The 17,593-nt window shown below is 46.9% G+C and overlaps 1 protein-coding gene across 1 annotated transcript in view; it reads left to right on the forward strand.

Moving 5' to 3' along the window:
* Nucleotides 1-984: 984 nt before the first annotated feature.
* FAM178B (family with sequence similarity 178 member B) overlaps nt 985-17,593 on the forward strand; it is a 260,763-nt gene continuing 244,154 nt past the window's right edge. The window contains exon 1 of the mRNA XM_032229885.1: nt 985-1,098. The gene's annotated coding sequence lies outside the window, so the exon portion shown is untranslated. The remainder of the gene's footprint in view (nt 1,099-17,593) is intronic.

Below are 17,593 nucleotides of genomic sequence, written 5' to 3' on the forward strand. Positions count from 1 at the left end.
GAATAGAAATAGAATAGTTGGAAGGGAGGTCTTCTAGTGCAACCCCTGCTCAAGCAGGAGACCCTATACCATTTCAGACAAGGGACTGTCCGGTCTCTTCTTCCAAACCTCCAGTGATGGAGGGCCCACAATTTCTGATGGCAAGCTGTTCCACTGGTTAATTGTCCTCCCTGTTAGGAAATTTCTTCTTAATTCCAGATTGCTTCTCTCCTTGACTGGTTTTCAACCTTGGTTTCTTGCCCTGCCCTCTGGGCCTTTGAAGAACAATTTGACTTACTTACAACCATTCATTTAGTGACCTTTTAAAGTTACAATGGCACTGAAAATAGTGTCTTACAACCGATCCTTGCGCTTACGACTTGCATCCCCATGGTCATACGAGCAAAATTTGGATGCTTGGCCAACAGTATGTACTGTATTTACAACGGTTCCAATGTCTTGGCGTTATGCAATCAGCATTTGCAAGCTTCTCAGCCAGCTTATGACATGTGATAAGCAGATAAGCAGAGTTGGAAGTTGGACGTCACCTAGTCCAAACTCCCACCCAAGCAGAAGACCCCACACCATTTCTGACAGATGGCAGTCCAGTTTCTTCTTGAAAGCCTCCAGGGATGAAGCTCCCAAAACTTCCAAAGGCAACTTCTGTTCCCTTGGTTGATTATTCTCCCTGTCAGAAAATTGCTCCTTGTTTCTAGGCTGAATCTCTCCTTGGTCAGTTTCCATCCATTCTTCCTTCTCTGGCCTTCAGATGCTTTGGCAAATAGCTTGATCCCTTTCTCCTCTCTGTGGCTGCCCCTCAAATATTGGAAGACTGCTGTCCTGTCTCCCCTGGTCCTTCTCTTCACTAGACTAGCCATGCCCAGTTCCTGCAACCGTCCCCTCATCATCCTGGTTGCTCTTCTCCACACTCTTTCTAGAATCTCAGTGTCTTTTTGATAGTCTGGTGACCAAAAGTGATGCAGAATTCTTTGCCTTTCTCTCTCCAGATCCAGCTCCAGCGCCTCTCAGCAGCTGGCCATCCTCCACAGTGGCAGCCTTGGGTTCATCTATCACGGAATTGCCAAGTGCCCCCTCCCTGTCCTACGCTGGCTTTTCCAGGTAAGCAGGTTGCCGGCTTGCAAACCAAGCACTGACCACTAGATGGCCCCAGTGGTCAAGAACTCAGGTGAGAAGGGCAGGCAGGTGCTCAACGGAGAATGCCACCCCTTTGGCTCCGGGTTCTGGCACAGGGGCTTAAGACTGTCTAGCCCACCTCTAGCGCTAATCAATTAGCCCAATTAATCAGCTGAAATGGTAATCACTGGGTTTAGGAGGCATCTTTGGCTAATTGGCCGAGCGGTCAGCCTTGTGGAACAGATGCCTTTGTGGTGCAGAAGGCACCTCGGCTTGAGCGAAGGATAATGATCTGTGTCCCGGTGCGGAGGCAGGACCTTACAAGAAGAAATGATCTCCTTTGCTGGTTTACAGAACAAAACTACATCTGTGTGCCTTGGCCAGGTTAACAAGCACCCTGAGCCAAAGATGGTATGGTCACAGTGGAAAGAGATTGAAAAGTGATTAATAAATGCTCCCTCCCTCCCTCCCTCCCTCCCTCCCTCCCTCCCTCCCCCCCCTCCTCCTCCTCCTCCTCCTCCTCCTCCTCCTCCTCCTCCTCTCCCCCCAAGGGACTGGTAAACCATTAGGAAGTACCTTATTTTTCGGAGTATAAGACACACCAAGATTTTGAAGAGGCAATTTTTTTAAAAAAAAGTGTGTTTGCACTCTGCAGATCTCCCCAAAACGGCCTATTTTTCATGAAAATGGGCCTGTTTTTTTAAAAAAAGGTCATGCATAGCCTTTAGGAGCTATGCAGAGTGCTCCTGGGTGCTGGGAGGCAGCAAAATTAAGCAAAAAATGGCCCGTTTTTTGTTAAAAGAAGGGCATGCGTAGTCTTTAGGAAGCTTCCAAAGTGCTCCTGTACGGCCCCTTTTTTGCTCATTTCTGCCCTCCCCATCCCCCAGGAGCACTCTGGAAGCCTCCTAAAGGTTGTGCATGGCCATTTTTGCCAAATGGGCGGGGTTTCGGGGGGGCAAAAAAAATACTGTATTCTGTGTATAAGACGCACCCAGATTTTCACCTTCTTTTTTGGGGGGGAAAGGTGTGTCTTAATAATTTTTTTAATAAGTTTCTTATTTTTTTCTCTTACATACATGGGTATACATTCACAGAGTTGTTTTCCTTCTTTACATTTGCAATTCTTATATATTTGTCATTCCATTTATAAAATTATAATATACAATTTGGGTTGCTTGATTTAACATCCCTTCCACCTGTTTTAACACCACCTTCGACGGCACTGGGGGGAAAAGAGGGCTTACCCTCGTTTTTCACACGTACGACCCTGTGGCATCTCTGCGGTCATGTGATCAAAATTCAGCTGCTCGACAATTGACTCACATTTACGACGGTCACCATGTCCCAAGTGATCACATGATTCCCTTTTGCGACCGTCTCACAAAGCAGAGTCAATGGGGAAGCTGAATTCACTTAACAACCATGTGACTAATTTAAGCACAGCAGTGATTCGCTGAACCACCGTGGCGCGGAACGTCATAAAATGGAGCAAAACTCCCTGAACAATTGTCTGACTTAGCAACCAGAAATGTTGGACTCAATAGTGGTCGTAAGTCGAGGACTACATGCATAAAAAAGGGGCGAGACATTGATTGTACAATCACCAGCCTGCCTGGAGTTTTTTTGTCTCCCATCACAATTTTGTGGGCCTTGTCCTTTCCCTTGGCCACAACTAATCCCCTCCCCTCCATCTTTTTCTGTTTCCTGTGTAACGGACAGAATTCTGAAAAACAAAGCTCTCTCTAAAATCTCAGGTGGGAATTTTTTCAAAGGGAGAAAGTGTCGCCACAATGTAGAAAAGATGTGGAGACTCTAGAAAGAGCGCAGAGAAGAGCAACAAAGAGGATTAGGGGACTGGAGACTAAAACATATGAAGAACTGTTGCAGGAACTGGGTATGTCTAGTTTAATGAAAAGAAGGACTAGGGGAGACATAATAGCAGTCTTCCAATATCTCAGGGGCTGCCCCAAAGAAGAGGGAGTCAACCTATTCTCCAAGGCACCTGAGGGTAGAACAATAAGCAATGGATGGAAACTAATCAAGGAGAGAAGCAACTTAGAACTGAGGAGAAATTTCCTGACGGAACAATTAATCCGTGGAACAATTTATCTCCAGAAGTTGTGAATGCCCCAACACTGGAAGTTTTTAAGAAGAAATTAGATAGCCATTTGTCTGAAATGGTATAGGGTTTCCTGCCTAGGCAAGGGGCTGGACTAGAAGACCTCCAAGGTCCCGTACAACTCTGCCATTGTATTGTTTCTTGTTGCAAAACAACAACACCTCACTATACCAATTTCTCCTTCTGGGTTAAAGTTAAGCAAAGCCAAAATTGGCGGTTGAACACTGTTACCGCTCGGAGGAATTGAAAACAGCTTTTGCAGGTTTTTTGGCACGGGACGGCTTGAAATTTTTGCAAAACTTTAAAAAGAAGAGGTGGGAGAAGATCTGTTTTTCCAAAATGGTTTGATCAATTGTTTCTATTCAGAAAGGAACTCCAGGAGGGTGGTAAAAACATTTTGCAAATGTGACACAGAAATGAGCTCATTCCCAGCCCCCCCTCCCCATGTCATCATCACCCAAATGCTGAGAGAAAATTATACCTTTAAAACATCCCTTCAGTGTGACTGATTAAGGTAGCAAATGTAGGCTCAATTCATGCAGTGGGTGAACAATGAATCAAAAACGATTTCGCCAATTGATTAAAAAAAAACAGTTGGCGTCAAATGCTTGAGAATGACGGTTTTGCCGGGGTTTACTTTGGCGGTTGGTGCATCTGTCATTTTCGTTTTAAAAGAGAATGAGCTCACTCCGTAGTTGAGGGACGCGGCCGTGAACCCTTCTTGTCTCTTTTAATTTCTTTCCCAAGAAACTGGATCCCTTCGGTGGCTGTGATTCTGAGCAGCCCCAAACCTCAGCCCCCATCCCAAGTGTCATAGCTTGACTTATGTATGCTGAAGATTTATAACAGTCGTCCTGGAGCTAATAGTTCCCAGGGCAAGGTGCCATCAAAAAACCCCAGCGAACTTCGAAAGTTACGTAAATCAAATCGAAAACACAACAAAGCAATTAAAGCCAAATTGTAGAAAGAGCAGCAAATTAAAAGCAGCAGAGGTTAAAATAAGCAGCCCCAAAGACAGCTAAAAATATGGAAGATGAATCGACTTAAAAAGCAAACCGTCAGGGCAAAAAATGGGAGAACAGCTGTGGGGATGGGGGGGGGGGGAAAAAAGCATTCGACACCATAAAGTAGGCTCGTGGGGAAATAATGCTCCAGAGTTAGGGAAGAAGTTGGGTGTGTGTGTGTGCGCGATCTCATTGGGGAGATCAGATTCCTGAGGACCCATCTGCCACACCTCAGCGGATTATGAGCATCTGAGGAGAACCTCTCACGGCACCCATAGATTAGGAACAAGCCGGCAAAAGCTGCTTCTTTGAATTCTCTAGTCTGGAGCAGAAAGGCCTTTATTGGTTAAGGCTGTGACACTGATCCTGGCTTTGCCACCATCAAAGGCACTTAGTTCTACAATCTGATTAGGTGAGATTGGTCTTTCTCAGACCAGCACACCTGACAGAGTTGTGGTGGAGAGAAACAAATCAGAGGAAGGAGGGCTAATGTGCAACGATGGAATGGAGGGGTATGTGTTTAACTCCTGAATAACTAGAAAGAGGTCATTCTTGGTCTCAAACCATAGGCGAGTACGTACAAGGTAAACCGGATCAGGGGTGAAATGCTACCAGTTCGGGCCAGTTCGTCCAAAACGGTAGTAAAAAATGCTGCTGGTTCACAGAACTGGTAGCAAAAAATACTAAAAAAAAGTAAAAAAAGAGAAAGTTCTGACGATCGCACGTCACACAGCCAAAAATGGGGTGGGGGTGGGGTGGTCTGTTTTTGCTCCTAGCAGGCTTCCCTGAGGCCTGCTAGGCCAAAAACAGGGGGTGGGGGGTGCTGAGAAAGAAAGAAGGAAAGAGAGAAAGACAGACAGACAGAAACAGAGAGAGAAAGGAAGGAGAAAGAAGGAAAGAAAGAAAGAAACAAACAAACAAACAGAAGGAAAGAAGGGAGAAAGAAAGGGAAGGAAGGAAGGAAGGAAGGAAGAAAGAAAGAAAGAAAGAAAGAAAGAAAGAAAGGAAGGAAGGAAGGAAGGAAGGAAGGAAGGAAGGAAGGAAGGAAGGAAGGAAGGCAGGGAAAAAGGAAGGGAAGGAAGGACTACAAACCTGGCACTAGACACAGCTCCAGAAGATAATCCGTTGCTGGAAGGGACCTGGAGGTCATCTAGTTCAACCCTGCTCCATCAGGACATTGTTAAAGTGAGTTTCTGTCTTTTGATCTCCCAGTTACATGACTACATAGTAACATGACCCCACCAAGCCACTCAAGCCATAGAACTGGTAGTAAAAAAAAATTAGATTTCACTACTGAACTGGATGCTAATTTTGCATCCGGTTCACCAAACTGGTTGTTGCAAGGACCGGCTGGCCACACCCACCCCTCCCCTCCCCAAACTTTCCACGTGGCCCATTCATCATGCCAGGTAAGTACAGGGCCCATGCAGACGCTATGGGAGGTTGAAAAATGAGCCTTCTGGAGGGTTTCCAGAGCCCTTCGGAAGGCTCATTGCCTGTTTCCGACTTCCGGAGGGCTTCCAGAGCCCGAGGGAGGCTGTTTTTGTCCTCCCGGAGGCTCAAAAAACGCCCCCCCCCCCATGAGGAGGCTGAGGAGCCCATGCCCCCATGGCCACGGCCACCTGGCAACCAAGCAGAGAACTTGTTGCTAAAATGTTTCAATCCCACCCCTGACTAGGACTTTAGTCCTAGGACCAGCTGTGAGGAAAGGAGGCATTTGATCCTGGTTTAGCCCAATGGAGAAGACCAATACAGGTAATCCTCAACACAACCGTTCATTTAGTGACCAAAGTCACGACATCCCTGAAAAAAGTGATGTAGGATCATCAACCGTTGCAGCATCCTCTTGGCCACTGACTCATATTTATGATGATTGCAGCATCCCGGGGTCATGGGATCCCCTTTTGTGACCTCCCGACAAGTAAAGTCAAGAGAGGGGGAAGCCAGATTCACTTAACAACGGTGTTACTAATTTAAAGAGCTGCAGGGATTCCCTTAACAAATGTGAGAAAAGTTGTAAAACGGGGCGAAACTCAATGGACGTCTCACTTAGCGACATCAATATTGGGCTCCACTTAAAAAAAAGAGCCCCCCCCCCTTATGACTCTCTATTGGAGCCTAATATTTTGAGTTAAGTGGCGCAGGTCCCACTCTGGCCTTTCCAAAGACTGTAAAGCCTTCGGGGCTGGTGGGAATTTTGAAAGCGTGGCGTCAGTACCTCATAAAATGGCTGCGGGGGTGGGGTGGGGGTGGAAACGACTCAGCCCCCCATTCCAGATGGCGAGCTGTTTGATGGCTCCCTGTCACCCCTAGACTCACCCTGCCATCTGTCCGATTAGCTTTGTTATCTCTCTCTCTCTCTCTTTTTTGTGTGTGTGTTCGGATCAAGCGGGCACCTTTCCTAACAAGGGGACGGAATTGCAACTCCTCTTATTTGTTTGTTTGTTTTTAAATGTAATGTTTGTGGACCTCTCCGGGACCTTAGGTGAAAACAACAATGCTGCTAGGAGCAGAGCATTTTGCTTTACTGAGCATGTCAGCTCCTAATTAAAAGAGAGAGAGAGAATTAGAAAGTTTCTTGGCAGCAATTCAGAAGTGGATTGCAAAAATAAAGGTTGTTTATGATTTAGAAGGCGAGGGAGTTCAAGGAACATCAAAGGAAATATCCAGAGGAGCCGTAATACAAAAAAGATGCTGACAAATCCCAGAAAGAGGGCAGAGAAGAGCAACAAAAATGATAAAAGGGGCCTGCGATGAAGCCAGCGGCCAGCAGCGCTGGCAGCAGATTCGGACATTGAGGAGGTTGGGGAGGAACCTGGGCCAGTCCTGGAGGCTGGAGAAGGCTCTGACGAGAGCTCTGTGTCGGAGGCAGAGAGGGGGCCAGGGTCGTATACCAGTTATCAGCTGCCTTCAGAGTCAGACATCAGTGAGGCAGAAGAACAGCTGGAGCCTGTTCCTACTGTGCACATGCGCAGAGCTGCCAGACAAAGGGAGCAGCTAAAGAACAGGGGTCAACTTGAGAGTAAGGCCACAAGTGGTCGGTGTATGGCCCCTCCCTGAGGAAATAAAAGAGGAGGGAAAGGGGAGTGGAGTTTGCAGAAGACAATTAGTTCGCTTAATTAGTTCATGACTCTCTGAGACTCCTTGTCAAGTTCTGCAGATATGGGCCTGGCAGCTCTCCAAGCCAGAGAAGGTCTATGACTGTAAATCCTCCCTCGAAAGACTTTGCTGGATGTGAATGAGCAGAATTCACAGTAAATTAATAAAAGGGTTTTTTGTCAGGACCAGGAGTTTGCTTCATGCTCTCGGGAAGCCTTGGTCAGAACAGATAGCTTTGGAAACTTGATAAAAGATGTCCAGTCTTTTTTTCTTTTGACATCCTCTATGTTGTGGCCTGCCAGTAAAGCTGGCGGCAGATGTGGATAGTGAGCATGTTGGGGAGGAACACGGGCCAGTCCTGGAGTCTGGAGATGTCTCTGATGAGGGCTCTGTGTCGGAGGCAGAGAGGGGGCCAGGACCGTATGACAGTTATCAGCTGCCTTCAGAGTCAGACATCAGTGAGGCAGAAAAACAGCTGGAGCCTGTTCCCAGTGCGCATAGAGTTGCGCATAGAGTTGCCAGATGAAGGGAACAGCTAAAGAACAGAATCAGCCTCTTGCCCCCAACAATCTGGATCCTCATTTTACCCATCTTGGAAGGACAGAAGGCTGAGTCAACCTGGAGCCTGGCGTGATTCCAACTGCCAAATGGCAGGCAGCCAGCAGGCAGCAGAAGTAGCCTGCAGTACCGCACTTTTATCACTGCACCACCACAGCTCTTCAACCTAATCAGATTCATCCCCATGCACCTCGCCTTCCAAGGCCACTTTCTCCATTGAAACATTGGACACTGGCTTATCATTACAGAGATCTTACACAGATCAAGGGAGGACCTTTTGACTCCAGCTGCCTCCTTTAATAGTGCAGCAGAACCTTTTGCACCCAAGGAGACGTTCATCACTTTCCCACAAACTTGTCCTCTCCTAATCGATACAATGAGCCTCGGAAGGGTTGAATCAGCCGGTGATGGCTGCCATCTTTCCACCGGCTCCTTCCCACGTCTCAAAGATCTATCAGCTGAAAAGAATCCACCCGAAGAAGATAAGCAGTTGCCAAGGCTACCTCGTTTTGACCGCCGCTGTTGGACCTGTCCAGGTCAAGATCTGGACTGCAGAGAAGAATGATGGTTGCTCACAGCAAGACTGTCGATGGCTTCCACCTCCCTTCCCTGCCGTCATTATGGAGAAAATGACATACAGTTCAGAAGAAGACTGTGTAGGCGCACCGGAGGAAGAGAGACGTAAGCGGCATCTGCTCACTACAAGTTAGGATTTTACAGAGGCGCGGTGGCGCAGTGGATAGAGTGCAGTTTTGCAGGCTACTTCTGCTGGTTACTGGCTGCTGGCAGTTTGAGTCTCACCGGCTCAAGGTTGACTCAGCCTTCCATCCTTCCGAGGTGGGTCAAATGAAGATTGTTGGGGGCAAGAAGCTGACTCTGTAAACCTCTCCAAGAGGGCTGTAAAAACACTGTGAAGTGGTATAGAAGTCTATTGCTATTAGTATTAAGTGGGCCTTGAAAAGGTCCCTATTCCCCATTCCCATCTGATCCGTACAGAGACCCCCTCCTCTTATGCTCCTGCCAGGAACTAATGTCATTTTCTGCTTGTTGGTAAGGCAAAGAGCCAAAGTAAATCTGCTTGAGGGGCTGAGGAACAACCTTCTCAATCCTCTCGTGTAGTCCTCTCTTCCAAGGCTTTGCTGATAGAGGTGTCAAGCTCGATTTCATAGCAGGCCGCATCAGCGTTGTGTTTGACCTTTGAGGGGGCATGATGTGGAGGCGTGGCCAGCTTGCCGTTACTTGTGTCAAGGGCGCCTGTGGTGGCCCGAGCACTGTTCTGTGCCAATTGGTCCAGATGCATTAGGAGCCCCAAATTCTCTGAGTCAAGATGGACACATACCCTTTGTGGCTTATGGTAATGTGAACTAGTCTCGCAACGCTTCCTCCGGGGAAGCTGGTCCCATTTTAGAAAGAAGTTGCCAATCGGGATTTTCCACCTTGGGAGGTGAGCGGTGTGTGGGCCTTTTATGCAGTAGATGCTGAGCTGTGTTCTCACCCAAGGTGGCGAGTTCACACCAGCTTGTGTGATCAGCTCAGGGTTGAGAAGGTGATGCTTTCCTCCAAAGCCCCCAGAAACACCCCAGAAGTCGTCTTGCGAGAGTTGCTTTTGTTCTTAACAAACTCGGCTATAGCAACTGTCCTGTGTGATCATTTGGTATCCTGGAAGTTGCCTTTGTAGTAGTAGTTTACTTGGTTGTCATTGCGCCTCGTACAACGAAATTAAACGCCATCTTCAGTGTACATCGTAACTATAAAAACAAAACACAAACACACACCCTTTGCATTCTATACAATTGAATTGAAAACCCCTGATATTACATTATGGGACACGGTGGCTCAGTGGCTAAGATACTGAGCTTGTCGATCAGAAAGGTCGGCAGTTCAGCGGTTCGAATCCCTAGTGCCATGTAACGGAGTGAGCTCCCGTTACTTGTCCCAGCTTCTGCCAACCTAGCTGTTGAAAGCATGTAAAAATGCAAGTTGAAAAATAGGAACCACCTTTGGTAGGAAGGACCATGGAGAAGTCTTCGGACAGCGCTGGCTCTTTGGCTTTGAAACAGAGATGAGCACTGCCCCCTAGAGTCGGGAACAACTAGCACATATGTGTGAGGGGAACCTTTACCTTTATATACAGTAGAATTCAGTATGGTTACTGCCCTGGGATACAAGATCTTTTTCAGCCTATTTGTCCTTGTTTTTATTCTCCTGTACTGGCTGCCAGATGGTAATAGTTTAAAAAAAAAAGGGTTTCCATGATGAGATGGATCTTTAAGGATGTTTTGAACTTTCGTAAGGCACCGGGAGCTATAAAGCTCTTCCAAGGAGGGGAGAGGGCAACTTGCATGCACTTACGACGGGGGACAGCTCAAGTTGTCACTTGTAAAACCTGGAAGTGCTTCTGCACACAGGGAAGGGGGGTTCATACTGGTTTGGACCAGTTCGTCCGAATAAGTAGTAACACGGCCACCCAAAGACCCGAACCGGTTCTATTGTTGGCGACGCCATCTTGATTTTTGGTTCTGGCGCATGTGCAGAACAGTCTCCATTGCGGAAATGTAATTCCCCCCCCCTTTGTAATGTTCTGCGCATGCGCAGACCATTTTAGGTGTAAATGCGCACTTGCTCGGAGCAAAAATTTTTGCACACCCAACCAGCAGTAATGCCAGTAGCAACCCACCCTTGGCACAGGGTAACTGTGAAACAGGGGCTGTTATCAGACAAAAATCTCCCCCCCCCCCCCGGCTGCATTCTGATTCTCCCAACTGTGCTTTTCCTTAGCCATTGAATTTGCTCTTGGCCTCCTCTGGTGCGCTCATTCTCTGCTTGGCTTGTTGGTATTGTGAGGAATATAATGCATTTGGGCAAAGGAGCTTTTTAAGTTTCTGAGTGTGGGTGTGATTTCTGGAGCTGCCGGGGGGTGGGGGTGGGGTGTTCCATGCATCTTAATCCAGCCGGGGCTGCCACGATCTTGTTTCACCTACACAACAACTCCAGGCCACGAATCGAAATCCTAGCTGTTCCATGCATTAAGACTATTAAATCTTCCTGACTTAAAAAGATGCCAGAGGAGTTGGCTTTTCTTGCAGATCCGGGCAAAAGGGCTGGAGGAGGATGGCAGAGCCATTATAGGAAGAGTCAAGAAGTGGATCCCACCCACCAGCACACGTCTAATGCCCAAAGGCCACTCTAGAAACGGGGATGGCTCCTTGCTCTGCAAGCTCTACCTGCTGATTTGGAGGAGGGAAACTGATGTGGCGCCAAAGAATAAGATAGGGGGAAATCTCATGTTGTAGAGAAGGTGTGTCCATTAACCTCCATTGAACCGAAGGGTAGATTACTGTGGTGATAAAAAGGCTGTCATTTTGAGTCATTTACATCGTTTGCAGGGTGACATGATGGAAATCACAAAAGGAAAAGGAAGGGAGGAAGGAAGGAAAGAAAGAAAGGATGAAGGATAAAAAGAAAGAAAAGAGGAAGACGAAGGAAAGGAAGGAAGAAAAGAAAAAGGAGGAAGGAAAGGAAGGAAGGAGAAAGGGAAAGGAGGAAAGAAGGAAGGGGGAGGGAAAGAAGGAGAAAAGCAGGAGGAAGAGTGGAGGGAAGGAGAAAGAAGAATGGGAAGGAAGGAAACAAGAAAGGGGAGAGAAGGAAAAAGGAAAAAAGGAAAGAAGGTGAAAAGAGGGAGGAAGGAAGGAAAGGAAAAAAGGAGGGAGAAAAGGGGAAGAAGGAGAAAGGGAGAGAAGGAAAGAAAAAAGTGTGAGGGAAGGAAGGTGAAAGGAGAAAGCAAAGAAGGAGAAAGGGAAGGAAGGAAACGGGGAGGGAAGGAATAAGGGAAGAAAGAAAAGAAGAGAGGGAGGAAGGAAGGGAATGAAGGATGGAAAGAAAAATGTGGAAGGAGGAAAGGCAGGATGGAGAAAGGGAAAGGAGGAAAGAAGAAAGGGGGAGGGACGGAAGGAGAAAGTGGAGAAAGCAAAAAAGGAGAGGGGGGGGGGAGGAAGGAAGGAAAGAAGAGATGGTTGTCAGATGAGGAATGGAATCAGAAGTCAGTAGCTCTGATGGCAGGCACTGATAACCAGAAATGTAGCTCAGCAAATTTGCTGTGAAACGTTTTCAACATGAAACAAGTTTGGCAGTTTGAACATTGTAAAATGTTTGCTTCTCAATTAAAACATTGTGAAGCTGGAAATAGTTGCACACACACCCACACCCACACCCCCTCTCCCCGCATTTTCTGAAATTCCCACGAAATATTAGCAAAGCATTCCCTATAAAGTGGCACCTCTGATCGAGTGGTAAAGGTGTCATGCCGGAAACCAGGTGACAGTGAGTTATAGTTGCCTTAGGCCCATTGCTCTCTCAGCCCAAGTAGCCTTGCAGGGTTATGGTTGAGCAGGAAGGAGCATTAAGTATGTTTGCTACCTCGAGTTATTTATAAAAAATTAAAATAAAGGAGGGATAAAAAAAAATCTAAAATAGTTCTTATTTTTGTCTCCACACATCAAAGCTTTTTAATTGCTTTGAATCCAAACTGCATACAATGGGCTAGGTTTTATTTTTAATCACATCAAACAGTGCTGCCTAAATATTTGGGCAGTCGGTGCTTGAGATGAATATGTTAATTGGAAACCTCCTCATTTGCATAGGCAAATTTCCCAGAAAATATTGGAATTCAGAATTCTCCAGACTGTTAGCTCAATCAAGACATGCAATAAGGATGCCCGGCATTAGAGCCTTTTGCTATTAACAAAATAACAGAGTTGGAAGGTACCTTGGCGGTCATCTAGTCTAACCCCCCTGCCCAAGCAGACCCTATACCATCTCTGACCGAGGGAAGTCCAATCTCTTCTTGAAAGCCTCCAGGGATGAAGCTCCCAAAACTTCCAAAGGCAACTTCTGTTCCTTTGGTTGATTGTTCTCACTTTCAGAAAATTCCTCCTTATTTTCAGGTTGAATCTCTCCTTGGTCAGTTTCCATCCATTATTCCTTGTCTGGCCTTTGGGTGCTTTGGAAAATAGTTTGACCCCCTCCTCTCTATGGGAGCCCCTCAAATATTGGAAGATGCTATCCTGTCTCCCCTGGTCCTTCTCTTCACTAGACCAGCGATGCCCAGTTCCTGCAACCGTTCTTTATATGTTTTAGTCTCCAGCCCCCTAATCATCTTTGTTGCTCTTCTCTGCACTCTTTCTAGAGTCTCCGCATCTTTTTTTATATTGTGGCAACCAAAACTGGATGCAGGATTCCAAGTATGGCCTTAGTAAAGTTAAAGGTAAAGGTTCCCCTTGAACACGTGTGCTAGTCTAGGGGGCAGTGCTCATCTCCGTTTCAAAGCCAAAGAGCCAGTGCTTTCCGAAGACGTCTCCATCGGTCATGTGGCAGGCATGACTAAACACCGAAGGTGCACAGAACTCTGTTTCCTTCCTACCAAAGGTGGTTCCTATTTATCTACTTGCATTTTTACGTGCTTTCAACTGCTAGGTTGGCAGAAGCTGGGACAAGTCACGGGAGCTCATTCTGTTATGTGGTGCTAGGGATTCGAAATGCCGACCTTTCTGATTGACAAGCTCAGCATCCTAGCCACTGAGCCACCATGTCCCCCATGTGGCCTTACCAAGGCCTTATAAAATGGTATTAACACTCTGTGTGATCTTGCCCTGATTGAGCAAAGCGCTTTCTCACAGCAGGAGTTGCCCAGGCTGGAAATCCTCCTTTTTTTGCAGCGGAAACACCTCTCACCTGAGCTCTTTGGGTGAACAATAAAACCAGCCTGCTGGAAAGGAAATTATTAAGGGGGCTGCGTGGGGACTTAGGGCAGAGGAAAGGGTGAGGTCAGAATTCTACATTCCAACTCCTTAAAACGTGCTTACAGGCCCCTGCCCTTCCGCCCTGAGTTAGGAAAATAAATAATAGAAGCAAAAAAATGATGAGGGTAGCATTTGGGTCTGTCTTTCGTCTTCTTTTTCCCCTGAACCACAGGTGCCCAGCTCTTAACGGCTGCAGAATTGCCAAACAGCCAGCAGAAACAAGTGTCCCCCGTAGAACCAAGCATAAGCATGCAAGTCAACATCCAAGCAAACACTGTGATCCCATAGGATTGTCCCACCCGGCTGTGGGGCTTAGCCTCGTCAGGTCTTGGAGGTAGGCAAGGTCAGGAAACAGGAGTTGCGAGGAAATCCTGAAAGGACTTTAATCCGGTGAGGGCAGCCTTTTTCAGCCTTGGCAACTTTTCTTTTCTTTTTTTCTTCATAAAGGTTTTTATTTTTCATTTTCATAACATATAATTGTATGTATACTATTACATAGCCAACATCGTATTGTATTATTAAATGTTTATATCAATTCGTCTTACCATCAACTCCTCACAAGAAAAAGAAAAAAAAAAACCAGTTATTGGCTCTTCTGCTCCCCATACCCTATATTTCAGTGTTTCTCAACCTTGGTAACTTGAAGATGTCCAGACTTCAACTCCCAGAGTTGAATTCTGGGAGTTGAAGTCCGGACATCTTCAAGTTGCCACGGTTGAGAAACACTGAAATATTTATATATTCACTTTCTTCTCCCTCTCTCATCCCCCTTCCTACCGCCTTTCTTCTCTCTGTCCTCCTTCCCTTCTCTACTTCCCCTTCCTCTCTCCTACTCCTCTCTCCCCTTTCCACTCCTCCTTTCTCTCCTCCTCTTCCACCCTCCTACCCGCTCTCCTTCCCTTCCCTCTCTCCTTTTCTTCCCACTCTTCATCTTGTTTGCTTGGTGTATTTCAGCTTCTGAGCAAGCTCCATTTTATGTTGACGGTATTTATAGTTCCTTTTCAATATACATATTTAATTTTAAACATATAAAGTAAAAATAGAACAAAGAAGTATACATATATAGTCATAGTACTTTTAAACTCCCCACCCCACCCCCAGCCTAATTTTGGTCAAGATATAGATCTGGTTACAGTTCCCAGCTCTTCTCATCTTTATGTAATTATACATCCTTACGTGCCCCCAGTTTGTGATTCTGAACCTTGGCAACTTTTAAGAGGTGTGGGCTTCACCTCCCAGAATCGGCTGGCTGGCTGGGGAATTCTGGGAGGTGAAGCCTGCATCGCTCAGAGTTGCCAAAGTTGAGAAATACTTGGGTATTGTAGCAGAATCTTGACAGCCCATCAGAGCTAGTCTTCACTGTGTTGGTGAATCTATGGCACGAGTGCCAGAGCCCTCTCTGCAGGCACGCGAGCTGTCGCCCCAGCTCAGCTCCACCATGCATGCATGAACATACATCTCCCGCCGGCCAGGGGATTTTTGGATCTCTGCATGCCCGGGGGTGGGGTGGGATGGGGGCTCACGCACATGCGTGGGGGGTGGCAGGCACCCCCCTCCTCCCGCAGCCTACGTTTGCTCCCAGGAGGCTGCAGAGAGACCTACTAAGCACAAAATGGGGCATGGGGGGGGGGGCTCACGTGCACATGAACGGGGTTGAGTGGAGCGCGCGGGGGGCACCGGGGTGGTGGTGGTCACATGCGCGTTGCATTATGGGTCTCACACAGAAATGCTTTCAGCACGTAGCGACAAAAAGGTTAGCCAATCAAGGTGGGGTTGTTTTAAGTTTCTTTCTCACCCTTTCTTCTTTCCCGGGAACTAGGTAACTTTCAGGTAACTTTCCTTCGCCTTCTCTGGATCACCCCCCATCACCACCACCACCACCTTTCCATCACACTTCTCCCTTGCCTCGCCTCTCTGGAATTTCTCAATCATCCATAATTGTCCCAAAAGTGATTTTTCCCCCCAAAAAAGGGAAATGGATTTTCTTGGTCTTTTCTTTTCTTTCCCCAATCCACGGACCGACATTGATCTTGTGGTATACCAGAAACCGGTCCATGCAAACAAGCAAAGCCCTATCCATGGGTTGCAGGCAGCACGTGAAACCACGTCCCCTCCGATCTGTGGAAAACCCTCTCTCCACGGAACCCGTCCCTGCTGCCCAGAAGGCTGCTGTTTTAAAAGATTCCGCTTCTCGCTGAAGAACCCTCTTTAGTTAGAGTTGGCTAGACGGGGAAGCGTTCAAAAGAAACAACAAGAAATCCAATTGCCTTTTTTGGAAAAAGCTCCTTTGGGAACTCCCACTAATCTTCTCCAGCAATTTTGTCCTCCTCTGTTTGAGTCCCACTAGGCTGACTTTCCCCCACAGATCGACAGGATGGCGCAAAATAGAATGTCATAGTTTCCCTCGTTCTTCTTGCAACCTCTCTGTTGTTTGGGGAGGGAAGGCAAAAAGTCTTTGTTTTTAGTTGTAAAAGGCAACCCGTTTTGCCAGCTGAACACTAGGAGTGGCATGTCTCTGCAGATTCTCAGGCATCCAAAAAACTTTCTTGTTTTTTTAAAAGACATTTTGCTTCTCATCCAAGAAGCTTCCTCAGCTCTGACTGGATAGTGGGGAATGGAAGGATTGATATTCCTTGCAGACAGCTGGTCATTTGCATCCTTTTAGAGGGTCATTGAGGCCATTTGGAGGTTTGTCTGTGTCCTCAGGGTCACCTGAGTGATGTTCCTGGTTCCTGTAGTCTGCAATTTTCCCTCTGGAAATCCATCCCTACTCCCACAGCCTTCAAAGGGTGTTCATTCCAAATTGTATAGCTAAATGTCTATAGAGATTCTCTGTCATCCAGGTCATGGTTGTCCCAAAGGTGCTTTTTCAGGAGGCAACTGAACTTTCTGGTTTTTTTCTTTAAATATGTTTTGCTTCTCATCCAAGAAGCTTCTTCAGCTCTGACTTCTTCAGCTCCATTTCCCCACCCTCCTGCCAGAGCTGAAGAAGCTTCTTGGATGAGAAGCGAAATGTTTTCAAAGAAAAAAGAAGTCCACTTGCCTCTCGAAAAAGCACCGTTGGGACTAGGAGTGACAGAGATGGCTCTTGGAGCTGCTGAGGGGAAACAGGAAGGGGCCTTGCACAGTACCACCTCATCCCACCATAGAAATGAGGACTTGTAAAAGGGGGATGGTGGCTCAGTGGCTAAAGATCTTGTCAATCAGAAAGGTCGGCAGTTTGGCAGTTCAAATCCCTAGCACCGCATAATGGAGTGAGCTCCTGTTCCTTGTCCCAGCTTCTGCCAACCTAGTAGTTCGAAAGCACGTAAAAACATGCAAGTAGAAAAATAGGGATCAACTTTGATGGGAAGACAACAGCGTTCCCTGTGCCTTCGGGGTTGAGTCATGCCGGCCACATGACCACAGAGATGTCTTCGGACAGCGCTGGCTCTTCAGCTTTGAAATGGAGATGAGCACTGCCCCCTAGAGTCAGGAACGACTAGCACATATGTGCAAGGGGAACCTTTACATTTAAGAGGGGGATGTGATTGAACTGTCCTTTCCCTGCAACTCCAGGGGAAATTCTGTAAAACTCTGGAAAGGGACACAGGAAGCTGTTACATCAGGAAAAAGGACATTTGGCATTCTCGTCCCACTGTTCATGGCGTTCTGTATTCAGAGAAGCTTTTCCAGGGAAGAGGAAGCCCTCGGTGGATTTTCCCCGGAGCAGCAGTCTGACATCGTGTCATTCCAGAAATGATAATTTTAAAAATGATTCTGTATAAAAGTTGCTTTTGGGGGGGGAAGTGGTGGAGACAGGGTCCTGACCTCCTGCACTGTGTCCATTCCAGACCAAAGCCCCATATTCCCTTTTGCTGTAATCCTCTAGCAGAAATACTACAAGTCTCCACTGGTAGAAT

The sequence above is a fragment of the Thamnophis elegans genome, chromosome 13 (assembly GCF_009769535.1).
Source record: "Thamnophis elegans isolate rThaEle1 chromosome 13, rThaEle1.pri, whole genome shotgun sequence".
NCBI lineage: Eukaryota > Metazoa > Chordata > Lepidosauria > Squamata > Colubridae > Thamnophis > Thamnophis elegans.